The sequence below is a fragment of the Colossoma macropomum genome, unplaced genomic scaffold, assembly GCF_904425465.1.
Source record: "Colossoma macropomum unplaced genomic scaffold, Colossoma_macropomum, whole genome shotgun sequence".
NCBI lineage: Eukaryota > Metazoa > Chordata > Actinopteri > Characiformes > Serrasalmidae > Colossoma > Colossoma macropomum.
This window is the reverse complement of record NW_023494788.1, coordinates 29,659,753-29,674,644: the sequence shown is the minus strand read 5'-3', so window position 1 is coordinate 29,674,644 and position 14,892 is coordinate 29,659,753. Positions and strand designations below refer to the sequence as shown.

General features: G+C 40.4%; 1 long non-coding RNA gene across 2 annotated transcripts in view; it reads left to right on the top strand.

Moving 5' to 3' along the window:
* Positions 1 to 14,892, top strand: part of LOC118807190 — a 57,133-nt gene that overhangs the window by 11,363 nt on the left and 30,878 nt on the right. Inside the window, exon 3 of one of the 2 annotated variants that reach the window (XR_005007175.1) lies at positions 3,231 to 3,307. The exons of the other annotated variant lie outside the window; for it this stretch is intronic. This is a non-coding gene — a long non-coding RNA (uncharacterized LOC118807190). The remainder of the gene's footprint in view (positions 1 to 3,230; positions 3,308 to 14,892) is intronic. 2 annotated transcript variants of the gene reach the window in all.

Genomic DNA, 14,892 nt, shown 5'->3' with positions numbered 1-14,892 from the left:
AACATTGTAAATATACCCTCAAAAGTACAGCAGTGGTTTTAACCCCAAACTGTGCACCTTAAATAAGTTTTTCCCAGGGGAACGGTTCAAATTTATACCTTTTCGTAACGTAATGTTTAAAAACAGAGCAATAAAATAAAAAGCCCAGAAACAAAATAGGGTAGGTGGGGTTAGTGCACTTTAAAAAAAATATAATTGCCATGGATTTTGATTATCTTCCCAAACTAAAGGTAGGAGTGATTGTCTGTTGTATCAGCGATATTCACCATATAGGTGCCCTTTCTAGTTCTACAATTACAGACTGGGTAATCCGTCTGTTTCTCTGCATACTTTGTGTCACTCAGTTTTACTGCTGGACTGAGAATAGTCCACCAACCAAAAATATCTAACCAGCAGCATCCTATTGGCAGTGTCCTGTGACCACTGATGGAGCACTAGAGGATGACCAACACAAACTGTGCAACAACAGAGCAGCAACTGTCTCTGACTTTACATCGACAAGGTGGACCAAGAAGGTAGATGTGTCTAACAGACTGGACATTAAGTGGACACAGTGTTTAAAAACTCTTGCCACACTGCTGTGTCTGATCCTCTGGTACCAGTGCAGCACACACCAATTTAGCCACCACCATGTCAGTGTCACTGCAGTGTGTGAATGATCCACCACCCAAATCATACCTGCCCTGTTGTGGTCCTAACCATTGAAGAACAGGGTGAAAAAGGGGCTAACAAACCACAAAGGGCAGCTGTATGATAAAACGTACGAGTGTGAAACAAGGATGTGCACTTTGTAGCTCTACAATCACAGACTTTGTGGAACTACAAAGTGTCAGTTGGTGTTTACATATCATCATGCATTCCTCCATGCAGCTTAAAGCAATCTTTCAGCTAAAAATCAAATTTACACATTTACAAAATGTACTTATTTTTCAAGTTATATTTAGTGTCCAAGGTTTGCTTCTTTAGTTTTTCACTGGAGCTAGAAGAAGATATGTTTAGCATGTATAAACTACATACCTAAATCATCAAGCACTTGCGTCTGACTATACTGAGTTTATATATAGCTAATCTCAAATTGTCAATTTCTATTTCTATCATTGTGTGGCATATTACCTCAAACACTGGATGAAAGTGCACTGCATAAAACATACTTTTTTGGTTGAACTGGGGCTGAACGAATTGTGATTCTTCAGACTAATATTGCAACTGTCAAAAACTTATGTCAAAATCACAATTGATTGTAGAATCACAAATGATTAATCTTTCAGCCCTAGGTCAGACTTTCACTTCAGGAGTTGCTTCTACCTCCCAGTCTCATTGTGGTTCCAGACTAGTTGTCCTCACTTTTTTTAGGCGATACCTTAAATGCACCCGGCATACCAGATGGTGGAACATCACCCCTAGAGATGTGACAGGGATCCTGACATCAGCTCCATTAAGGAAAGGCAAAACAAACACTTGCTGAGGAAAAGTGAGACAAAGGCTGTGGAGAGATGAGAGTCTTGTGAGCGCTTTGGCCTCTTCAGAAAACAGTTAGTGGCCTGGACTTTGTGGGTGCTTTTCTTTGATTTTGCCATGATTTACGGGTGTTCCTTAAAACCTTCGCTTATTTAAAGCAGTGATAAAGTTAAACATGCGATAATACATCAGCGTTCAATAAGTTATTTTTAATAATATCTTCTTCAAAGCAAAATATTTTGTCAGTAGGCTGTGGTTGCCAAGCAATATAATGGTCCAAAATCATTTGATGAACAGCAAAATTATTTTTAGGGTAGAATTTAGTTAATGTATGCAGTCATATGTGTGCCTATGTAAAGTTTTACAATGGCTCAGGCAAAACAAAAGACTGCAAAAGATTTTCCTATTATACTAAGCATATCACTGGAAACCAATGAAAGATTTTGGAAAATTTTCTCTTTGGTTAAACTTGAAGTCATTAAACGTGTAAAGGTGTGTTAGTTGTTGTAAAATTGTGAAGTATTTTTGATATTGTCACAGATTGCTTCCATACTTTTGGTCTGTTGTGTATGCGTGCCTAGCATTGATGTGCAACTCACTTCCAGCTATACCCCATCAGCAAGCAGCCTTGGTCTGAGCAGGAACGCCCTGAAAACAGAATCCAAACCTTTCCAATGCCAAGTTGTCCTCTCCTCACTCCTCCCTTCACTCTTCCCTCAATCCATCTCTTCCTGAGCATCTCCCCCAGGAGAATGGAAGCGGGCCGAGGAGGCGGTGAAGCCCCTGCTTTGACACGTTTGATGGGGGCCCTGCCGGACAAAGCCCTCTTTGCTGCTCGTCCATGTGGAAAATGGTGGCGATAGAGGAGGGAGGACAATTAGTGGGATCTGCTAATCACGCGGGCAACACTCATTTAATTGACATGTGAAATTTTGTTTAATCTAACATGTCGATAGGCAATATGACAATGGGCCGGCAATCAGAAAAGCACTGGCCTTGAAGCCAAGGACTTGACAGCTGATTATTGAAGGACAGCCATTGTGAGCCTGTGTGTGTGTGTGTGTTTGTGGCGCTAGACAGAGCGGGGGCAGACGTGGAAGGATTAAATGCCATTATGCCTGCAATGCATTTGGACAAATAGCTATGCACGCTCTTTCGTAGCTGTTTTGACATTTGTTGTTTGTCTTTTGTGGTGGCAGAAAGTACGATTATTTCATTACCATGCCGCTGATGACATGGAGGGTTTAACAGGGAAGAAAAAGGCTGTGCTCAGCACAATGAACCCAAAATATATGAGAGCAGAGGCAAAATGAGTTGTCTCTTTGACATTCGTAGAAATCAATACGCCTTTTATGGTCACTGAAAAAGCAGTAGCACCCCTCATTGTTGAGTGGATTGTGTGGTGAAGGTTTTATAAGTGCAAACAATTTTTGTATACAGTTTGTTCCCCTCAGAGATGCAGTTCACTAGTATGAAAAGCCGTAACAAAAGAGATGCCACTGAAAATTTGTACACATCATACCTGCTCTCAAGGTTAGGCAGTAGGTTCTTTCAAAGAAGGTACCCATCGCACACCATTTTTTATTTTCTCTCTTTTACAGCTTCTCTGCAAAATTACATTGGACAGTTTGCTCGACCTTTGCTTTTAATTGGAAATAGTTTGCTGTGATTTGAAGTATTTTCACAGGTCAAAATATACAGTGTTGCATAATCTATGTGGTTAGGTATGGCTGTTTAGGGCTAAAGGGTTTTTAAACCTCTGTTTCCTGCAGTGAACACCTGCTGTCTGTAGATGAGTCTGAAGCTCAGCTGGAGCTGCCGCACAGTCAGGATTATGACAGGAGAGGAGGTAGGCTCAACTGCTCTATTTGCTTGTTCATCAGTGGATATATTAAGGCCTGACTGATATCAATTGGCTGATAATATCAGCTGATTTTGAGGTTTGGCAAATGTATCATTATCAGCAAAAAGCAAGGGCGCCAGCATTTTGTGGCTGGTTTTATGTTGTAAAGAAATAAACACATCTTACTTGAAAACGTCTCATTTTATAGAGGCTGCTAAGATGACGATCGTGGACTGCTTATGTGTATTCAAAAAATACAGGCTAAATTCATAAATCTGAACACAAAACATAATCATGATTAAATTAACCAATAAGACATGTAAAATGCATTCAAAACTAACCTTTGGCATAAAGTTAATGTTTAGGAGAACACAGAGAACACTTTTTATGAAGAAAATGAGAAAAATACAAGCAAATTGCAGTACTTGCAGATGTCAGAGACCTCTGATTTATGTAATTTCCAGTCAAAACAGCCATTAAGTGCAAGTACCTCATCTTTCAACATCAGGAAAAAAGCAGAAAACATATTTTAAAAAAATCACAAAAGCCTCAACATCTAAATATAATCTCCACACATAGCCTTTGCCTACAACTTGTCTTTTTGGGGGATTTGCTTTCAGTTTTTCGAAGAGATCTGCAGGGATATTTTTCCACATCTCCAAAGTTCAGTCATAAAAATTGGTTGCATTTTCTGCTTCTGACCATCCAAGTAATCCCAGTTACAGATTCAGATGCAACAGTCCCTAAAACCTTCACATCTTTTTAACTTATTTTCCTTCCATTATGCAAGTGGATTATTTTATATCTAATCTCAGGAATGTCTTTTTCAGCCATTTTGACGTATATGAGAAAGACATTTGCAAGCCAGCTAAGGTGTATTTGCTTGTGTGAAAGTTAATGTCTCTTTGAAGAGGAACATAATGTGACTCCTTTGGGAACATCTTTTTTTTTCAGCAGCACACAGCTGTAACTCATTGGTTTTAAGACTGGAAGGATGGAAGAGTTAAATAGGCATCAAGATACACAAAAGAAAAGAGTGGTCAAATTAAATACTGATAGATTTGATATTGACCTGTCCAGGGTGTATCTTGCCTTCCCCCCAGTGACCGCTAGGATAGGCCCTGTGAGCCCAAAGAATAAGCGGTTTAGAAAATGTGTGTGTGTGTGTGTGTGTGTTTACATTTGATATTATGCTTAGTCTTGGAGTGTTGTGTAATTTTCTGTTAAATATGTTTTCTGCTTCTTTCCTGACACTAAAAAATGAATGATTTGTACTTAATGGCCATTTTGACTGGAAATAGAATAAATGAAAGGGTGGACTCTGACTTTTGCACAGTACCATATGTTCAGAAACCATCAAAATTACTAAGAATGTCGCGAAGCACCTCCCCTCACATTACATTATTTATATTGTATAGTGTTCTACGATTTGAATTTAAGAAATATGACAAATTTCACAGCTGACAACAGGCAATCACAGCAAGCACTAAAGCACAGTTTATCTAAAACAGTTGGAGTCTGTTTAATTTTTGGCCACATTAATTTCTATTATATTATCAGCTGGTATTATTAGTTAGTGGAAATTTTGGCTTCCTAAAATTAGAACTGGTATCAATTCCAAAATGTTCTTATTGGTTTGGCCCTAGACTATATAGGACGAACTTACTGTAGCTAGGGCCAATATACAAGTTTGATTGTGATGATTGTGATGTCTATGTGATTATTTCAGTCAGGAGTAGCACATCAATCAAACCATAACCTTCACACAATTACTCTGTTGTTGGTTCTGACCTTTGTGCTGTATTGTAACATTACAGGGGATTGCAGTGAATCACTTTTTTTAAAAAAAAAGTTTTGCGTCAGTGGGTCAGTTTTGTGGGGATGGAGATTGGGAGGGTTACAGAGGTTGCCTTTCTTTTTTAAGAATGAATGGAATACCCACACAGTTTTCACATCATAATCACCATATTGTGGAATTGCTGTCTGAATGAACTTCGCTCTGGTCCACTGATTACTAGAGTTTATTTGGAGATTGCAGCCAAGCTGTAGATGGGGCTTGAATGCTCTGTGCTGTAGATGCCTGGCACAATCTGTGCTATTGTATTTGTTTCCGAGATTTCCGCTCTACTGTGCCAGACAGTTTGGCCCTTTGCCAAAGCTCACAGCTGGATTGGCCCATGCTTTTAATGTGTGAGCTGGGTGGGGGGTTGTGGGGGGTTGTCTGGGATTTGAGATTGGGATGCACTGGTGAAGCTGATGGTGCCATGGACAGGGCATGGCGAGATATTTTGGTGGGGGGCGGGGGTCAACAGTAGATAAGTCTGACAGTATTTTGGTTTTAAGTGTGTGCGTACGCAGACGTGTGTATGTATGTCCCTGAAGTTCAGCTGTGCGAGACATCTTAATTCCTCCACAATCTTCACTACTGAACAAAACGCCATGGCTGCGATTTCCCCAACGCAATCCTGGAATGCATTTACCTTGCTCAGACAGCAGATTAAATATTGATGACATATTTGATTTTCCTCACGATTGATTCAGCGGGGATCCTTACATCAGTTCTAGCTCCATCTCAAATAGAATCACGACTGCAGTCCAAATAAGCAGTCCGTAGCCATGATATAGGCAAATAAAGGAGAGGGCCATAGAAGATATTTTGTAGCTTTTGAACCCCTTGAGAACCTTCTTCTATAGATCACCTTCATTAAACACTCAAAATCCCATGTGGTATTTTCCATATGGAAATAGAATATACTTTAATATGTTGTCAATATATTTCAAAATACAGAATATGTTATAGTGTATATGTCATTGTCATTTGGGAGTGCTCTCAGGATAATATTGGGGTTACCACTTTATCTGCTTTACACATTCTGTCCTACTGGTAGCTTGCAGCGACATTGCTTTCGCATATGCTCCATGTTATTTGAAACAAGGGCAGGAAACAGTCTGACTGAGTCTGCATCAATTCCCTGTCAGTCCCGTGTTATTTTGACAATACTGATGCAGGGGCTCTTTATGTAGTAGCTCTTGCGGCTCAGAGCAGTGGGAGGCTGAGGCTAGGCCGGCCTGCTGAGGATGAGCGCAGGAGGAAGGTGGGTTTACCACATTCTGCACTCACTGCATCCCTCCCACTTCCCGTTCCCCTCCGCTTGCACCCTTTCCACCCCCCCCAGTGGAGGGGCTGCTCTGCCACTTTGCCCTGACAACTGACTGCTTGAACGAGCGCACCAAAATAGGTGCCTTGCTGGTCTCCATGACAGGCTGCGCATAATCAGTGGCGGAGGTGTGTAATTACGGCTGTCAGGCCCATCCGCTGTAATTGATGCGAGTTGCGAGCGGACTTGGCCAGGGCAGCCCCGAATTGCGCACATGGCAGTGCTGCTGCTGTGCCACCACATTGGAAAGGGCTGGGAGGAAAAGGGGAAAAAAAAAAATGTTACCTGTCGGGAAGCTCACTAGTAGTGCCATGTTAAGCTCTGCCACCTGCCTCAGTGACACCAGCACACTGTACTACACTTAAGAGTCTGTTTTTTTTCAAATTTTTTGTGCTTTTTTCCCTCCCCCTGTGCGTGTCAGCACGATGGATGGCGCTCTCGGTTTGTCTCCGGGCTCGGGATTTCTCGGGCTCGGTTTGATGCTGCCTGGGCGAATTCGCAGATGGCAAAGGGGGGTAAGCGGGCGTGATGAAAAACACTGTCGAAACCGTAGCTGCTTAAGTGTCTCCAAGGCGAGGTGGTCTGCCTGTGGGGTGTCTGCGTTTGGCTTATCGCTGCTGGCTTTTTTTTTCCACACGCTTTATTTCCTGGCTTCCTGGAGAACATGCAGTGTGGCTACGGAGAGAATAATCACTTAACTTCAGGGGCGTCACTTAACTTGACGTTTTTATGCTAGTGCATACAAGAGGGAGAGGGGCAAGTGAAGGGGCAAACTCTTGGCATTTGAGAGCTCACCCAGAGACTTTGAACAAATGGCTGAGGGCATGTACTGTGTGCTGTGGCCTGTTATCCTTTAAGGAGTGCATATAAGGCCATATGAGTGGCCAAGCTAGGGCCTCAGGTGTTTGGCCTCCACTCAGCTGCTCTGCTATTGATCTGAAGAGGAATCACCTTTTTCAGAATTCTCCTGAGAACTGTGGATGGAATGGAAGCTGTTACAAAAGATTGTTCAATGATGTGGACAATAGAAATATCTCAGGAACCTTAAAAATAAACTATACAGCTATATGAATGTATACTCTTGCAATTAGCGTACTAGCAAACTCTGTTGCATGCATTGCTGTCAGCCATTTTTACCCGCTTTTGCTGAAACTGGTCATTTGCTGCGACATCAGGGCTCCCATTTGCTAACATGTTTCACATTTACATTTTTGTCTTAGAACCAAAAATGGCATTTTTTAACTTGCGATGGGGACAGTGCTTCATCTGTCAAAAATGCAGACTGCCATTGTCCAAGCTGCACAGCCTTTTGATGAAGAGTTGAAATACAGGCTTATTTCAAAGGTTTTGACAGTTAGCCTAGGTACCATATAGAGCCTAAACCTCATACATGTGTGTGTGTTTAATTGTGGATTGGTGTTATATTACACCATACACCACACACCACTTGCATTGTCTTGTACAGTTGCCATTGGTATGCACAGCAATCTCTCTACTGCTTGAATCTCCCACAGTAGCATATCCAATACTAACCATAGGGAAAGGTGGTAATGCTTGTGATGACTGATTGGAAAAGAGGAAGTGAGATTGATGGCTGAGCCTCTTCACCCCATCAATCCTTCTCTCACCCCCATATGCTCAGCCTAACAGAAACAGACTGGGGAGAATTTCATCAGACATTCAAATTGACAGCAATTTTCCCCCATATTGTGGGGAGGGCGCTCTGCAGGGGCTTATGCAGTCATTTGATAGCGATTGTTCCAAAAAATGGTTGTTTTTTTTTTTCAAGAGAAAAAATGTTAATTTTATTGTAATGATAGATTGAACCTAATTTGTGATTTTTTTTTCTTTTTGAGTCAAATTTGGTTGCACAGATATCTACGGAAACAAAAATGCTTTGAATTGTGTTTTGTTGTGTAAACATCCTTGAATGTAGTTCTCTTTTGTATGTTACTTTTTAATACTACAGTGAAGGGAAACAAATATTCAATTCTCTTTTGTTTTTTGTTATTTGATACATGTCTTTGACAAAAAATATGTATTCATAAGTATAAACACATCTACAAAATAGATAGGGGGAAAAAAGTATTTAGACACCAAAAATTAATAACATTAGTGCTTTGGGTTCCAATTGTGGCTTATTCGTCTTGGAAAACTGTTTTCAGTTCCCCAAGGTTACGAGTGTCCATCTGATAAGATTTATAATGGCTAGGCCATTGAAGCACCTCTCTTTTCTTTTTTTTAGAATATTTGGGGTCATAGTCTTGTTGAAATGTCCACCTTTTTTTCCAGATGAGTTTTTTTTTTTGGGGGGGGCAAATTCTCCACTAATACGTACCGGTACATCACTCCTTTCATGTGTCCTTTGGTGATGATTAATGCCCCAGTGCTGTTTGCAGAGAAGCAGTGCCATATCATGATGCTTCCACCTCCATATTTCACTGTGGGTATGGTATTCTTGGAATCATTTATGCTACCCTTCTTTTTCTAAACATGATAAACTGAATTTTTCTGGAAAAATTATATTTTTGTTTCATCTAAATTGAGTACATTGTTTCAAAAGAGTTCTGATTTGTCAAATACTTATGTGCAAGTTTTATACACACAACTTTGTGCTTCTTTTCTTTTATGTGGAGTGTATGATCGGAGATGATTGCAGTGCAGTTCATTGGTTGTTCTCTGTGTGACTGTTGTTCCTGCTACTTTTAAGTTGTCCAGCGACTCTTTTCAAGTCACTGCTGGTTTCTCTGTTACCTTTCTTATCACTAGTTTGAGAGCACTTTGTGAAATCTTGGCCCACCTGTCTGGGGACGAGAAGTTCCGTGAACTTTTCACTTGCACATCATCAAGTTTTGCTGTAAGAGATGTTTAAGGTCTTTGCTATGGCTCTGGAGCTTTTGTCCATTCAAGTGCTGTTTAATAATGTTCCTGAGAACTTTAATAACTTTAATCTTCCCAACCAGCATGATGAAGGACTAACTCAAACAGTGCAGCAACAGATGAGCAAATGAGCTTTTGACTTTACATCAACAAGATGCACCAACAAAGTAGGTGTGTCTAATAGAATGGACAGTTAATGGGTACAGTGTTTAAAAACTCCAGCAGCACTGCTGTATCTGATCCACTCATACCAGCACAACACACATTAACATGCCACCACCACATCAATGTCACTGCAGTGCTGAGAATTACCCACCACTCAAATAATTTTTGCTACGTAGTGGTCCTGATCATTAAAGAACAGGCTGAAATGGGGCTAAGAAAGTATGCAGACAAACAGCTGGACTACAGTCTGTAGTCCAACTATGAAGTGCACCTATATGGAACCTGATAAAACAGACAAAGAGTGTAAAAACAAGGTAGGTGTAGTTAGGGAGGTTGCCTGTGTGTGTGTGTGGTGTGTGTGTGTAACATTAAATTCACATATATGTTCTCACATATAATGGGATATATCGCTGTTGTCGGAAGAAAACCTTGTATCTCCAAAATGGTAACTTTACAGGAGAAGTCAATGGAACCAGACGGTTTTCCAAGTCATGTTGGGCCGTTTTTTTGGTCCATTCTTCATGAAATTTACACACAATGTAAGGGGCAACAGGCATTTTTAAATTATGTCAAAAACTGAAAAACAAAGATGACAAAGATGGAGGTACGAGGTTTTCTTCCAATAGCAGTGATACACACAAAATAACGTGTGTATTGTGTCTGAATACTTTATTTCCTTTCAGTTTTGTTTTTCAAACATTTTAGTTATGCTTATGAATGCATGCTTTTTTGTTCATATGTATAAGTACAAAACAAAAGTGTCTGAATACTTATTTTCCCACACTGTTTGCTTCTATTTGATTAAAAAAAGACTATTTAGAAAAAAAAGACTAAACATATGTCCTGATTAGAACAGAGTAGACTTCAGACTCTCATATGTCCTGTCTTGAGCTAAGTAGACGTTCTCTTAGTGGTCACCAGACTGATGGATGTGTTTCTGTCTAACCTCTTTTTGTCTCTCAACACCTTGCTTGAGAGGAAGTAATGGCCCTCAATTGGATTAGTGCTAATTAAATATATATAAACACACACACAGGTAGAATCAACAGTGAGAGGTGCCACTTTGCACGTGTCTGGGGCCCATCAGCGTTAACTCATGGGGTCTGTCACTCATGTTCCCAGGGCCTGCTGGTGCAGCAACACAAGGTGAAGTGTGAAAGTTTGGGCAACGCAAAAGCCAAATCATTGTGCAATTATACAAGCCAAAAGGGAGCCATTAGCTAAGTGCTAACTGCTGATGGTGGATGCGCTTGCAGTGGGAGGAGACAGGACGAGCAAGGCTTTTGACAGTGCTTGAATAGGTCTCCCAGTTTGTCCCTGTGATTTGGACCATCAGCTTCACTGTTCTACTGGCATTCATTAGCAGCATCGTTTAATGCACTGCAATGACATAATCATGCCCAAATGTTATTAAACATGTCAAAACAGCATTTGAGAAATTGCCCCGGCTTTCTGTTAAGGGCAGAGCACTTGGTGAATGGCCTTTTTATATATTGCGCGAGCCTTGGAATATAGTGCTTATCCACTCTGGGGGAAAATCTAGTCTGGATTTACTGCGTTTCTCAGCACCAATGGGTTTAGAGATTGAGGATCATTTTATGAGGATCTTTACAAGGATGCGTGGTATTATCTCCATAAATAGCTGAGCAGATGCTCAGAGAAGGCAGCTGTGGAAGTTTGTATTATGCGAATCACAGGTCCAGCTGTTGCACTGTGCTTACAGTAGTGGAACATTTGTAAGTTTGTGTCATTAGAATTAATCTTTAATAGAGGGAATAGGGAGAAAAGACTGCTGTCTGGATGAATATTATAGTGTGTGTGTGTGTGTGTGTGTGTGTGTGTGTGTCTGCTAAATGCAAAATTCAGAGACCACCATTCTTTTTTTGCATTCTTCCTTCTTTTCTGCACCTTTAAAGTTCAGTCTTAGACATTACTTGCATTTTCTACTTTTCACTATCTAAGTAGTCTTAAACATGTTCAGTGAGTTTGTGGTCTGGACTCTGGGGTGGGTCCATTGTTCTGAGAATACCAGCAGCTTCTTTTTTGATTTGTAAATTTTCTTCTTTTTTGTCTATTTCCTTTTCTCAGTAACAGCTTCTTGACAGCTACATATCCCTGCAGACCCATAGCATTGAGTTGCTGTCTCACAGCAGAGACAGAAACACTTCTGGATTTTTTTCAGATCTGAAGCAAGAGTGGAGTTGATTTTCTCCTATTTCTCAATATAGTACTTTTTATCTGATGGTGACAGTTTTGGTGATCTACCAGGTTAGGAGGCCAATTTTCTCTGTATATTTAAATTATTTTTTGCATTTCAGTTGTAACTAGTTATGTACTAGTTTATCGGTTATACCTTCACTTAATGGCTTAATGGCCATTTTGACTGGAAATGAAATAAAAGAAACATGGTCTCTGATTTTTCCACAACACTGTATATGTGTGTATGTGTGCCTGCCTCAGTGTTGACACGTTTTCAATTCTGTCACTCAGTGAGAGCGAGGCCCGAATTGCCTTCCTTAGCAACAGGCAGCATACTCCAAGCTATGACATTTCGTAGAGTTGTTATTTTGTGTTTTATTTTATTTTTTTACATATTCGTCATTTGCACAAGAGTGTAGCTGAAGTGCGGGGAGCAATCCTTTCTGACAGCAGGGTATCTTGATCATCAGAGTGTGTGTGTGCGAGTGTGCATGTACGTGTGTGTGTGTGTGCTGCAACAGAGAGACTTCAGCTTCAGATCGAGCCCCTCAGCTGCCTCCATCAGAGTGTGATTCACCTAAAATGCATCATGTGATCTCTGACTACAATCACTCTCCCAGCTGAGCTCCACCGCTGCTCCATTCCCTCTGGGCAAGAGTGTGCGAGTGAAACACTTCTGCCTGAAAAAGAGAGAGAAGGGGAGGGAGAGAGAGTGGATGGGGTAGTGTAATACAGTACAGAAATCGGCCTTGTGCATGTGTATGTGTATGTGACTGGGTGTTTGTTTATGTTTGTTTTGTCTTTTTGCCTGCTTGCACATACATTATGATTCCCTATGTATGCCTGGGTGATAGTGTTTGATGTGTACATGTAAATGTATGTTACGCATGCATGCATTTTCTTCAGTGAACAGCTTTATTTTCTCCTCTCAGCGTGTGTTCCTCACTCTCTCTGAGATCAGACTTTTGCCATGTGGCAGACACCAGTTACTCCTCAGCTCCTCTTGGCCGGCTTGTTGGCTGCAGATCGCAGCAGTGGACTGGCCTGTGGTCAGTGGGCTTCTATAAGAGAGCCAGGCCAGGCTGGGCCGGGCAGAAAGACAGACAGAAAGAGAGAGAGAGAGAGAGAGAGAGGATGAGAACACCATGGCTGGATTGCTTTGGACAGGCTGCTGGCAGGGTGGCTGATCTCTGGCCTCATCCACGCCCAGGCTTTTGTCCTCTCTGGCTAATTGACTGATCTGACAGACCTTTTAGTAACGTGTCACTGTTAGGAGGGTCAGGGCCTTGGTGTCATGTGACATGGGCCCTGTGACCTGAGGTTGGCAGATGTGACTGCACAGTGTCTCAGCAGTCTCCTGAAGGAGAAGAGTGCATGCAGTGACATCAGATTACGGCTGTCATGTTTACCTGATTAAACTCAATTTAATTCCATCACATGACTAAAAATGATTGATTACAATATACCTTTGCAATGAATTGGCAATAAGTAGTTGTCAGTTTGGATGATGGTAATGCATATTTTAAGTTCACCAAACAGAGCCCGATGGACACGCCCATGTGTATCTTTTGCCACATGGAGTTTTATATTCAATGAAGTCTTGGTTTTTTGTTTATCTTTTTACACTGAAAAATCTATGAAAGGCATTACATGATTTGTTATTCAGTTAAGTACATTTATTTAGCCTGTTTTAAAATCTTTTATTACTGTGAATGAAATTTATGGAATGGTTAATAAATGTTTTTTCCTTGGAGGAGTCCAGTTATACATGACTCATTGTGCTAAATGGCCAGTTGCCTCTTACTACTGATGGAGGACCTTATATATTTGTGTTATTTAAATTGGCTAATTTGAAATGGCAGTTTGGCCCATTATAGAGCAAATAATGCCATTTATATTGCAACTTCAGCTAATCAAAAGGCAATATGCTAACTTGTTTCATGTGTTTATTTAGCCCAGTGTGAGCTTTGGGCATTTAACAAAAGAAGCTAATAAAAATTGGCTAATTTTGATGTAAAGAAATCAGAATTAAATTGTGTGCACCCCTACTAATTCCTGGATTAAGCATCAAAATAATCTGTAGGCTATCGTAGACTCCATTACTAATTTAATTAATAGTAACAACTCTATACCATGAGCTCTATACATGCTTTTACTTTACATCAAACTCATGAGACGACAGATGTAGTTGTTCACTGAGTATCTCTAGTAATAAGTGGAATTTATTGGTGCAAATGGTTGTTAACTCAATGGTGCGAATGGGATTCTGTTCTGGAGATTTTCTGGAATGACACATTGAAGAAATGATAATTATGATACTCCTTTTGTTTTCCATGTGCATCACTTATGCAAAATACGTCAGCTTTCTTTTATCGATTGCCAACCCGAAATATCTCTCCTTATTCAAGCAAGACATTCATGCCATGTTGCCTAGTGACATGATGACACTTGATCAGGAAGTCAAATGTCAGCCCGCTCTGAAATTTGCAGTTTATGTTTCAGTCGACTGCCATTGCATTAGTATTCAATATATTTGAATTAATATGTAGTTATATATTTGATAAATGTGTTTGATTTGAAACCTGTCCAGGGTGTATCCTGCCTTCCGCCCAATGACAGCTGGGATAGGCTCCAGCACCCCACCGCAACCCAGAAGGTTAAGCGGTTTAGATGATGTATGTATGTATGTATGTTTGATTTGAATGTTCTTTTAAACTCTTGTCCATCGCAGGAATCTGGAGAGAAATTAGACCAAGTCCATTAAAACCTAATGCACAAACATATACAAAAGATGTTCAGAAACATACATCAAGAAGCCTGACTAGCATAACTATAAGGATGGCATGAGCAAAATCCCTGCACTGCTATCTCAGCAGTATATTCATGGATAAAGACAGAAACAGTAACTTATTTATCCTGCAGAGACCAAATTCTTTTTTATTTTCAATTTGAAGTATTTGCAACTGGTGGCAGATTGACTTCAGGTTCTGTTGTTACCAACATGTTTCAGACATTGAGATTTTCTTCTCGAGGGGGATTGTAGTTTTGTAGTTCTGCATTCATGATAGATCTGTTATAGGACACATTCTTCACTTATTTATTAGAGCATGTTGCAGTTTTGTATGTATTTGACACAAGCATAACCTACATTTATGAAGATTGAGATTAATTGAAAACACATTCTTTATT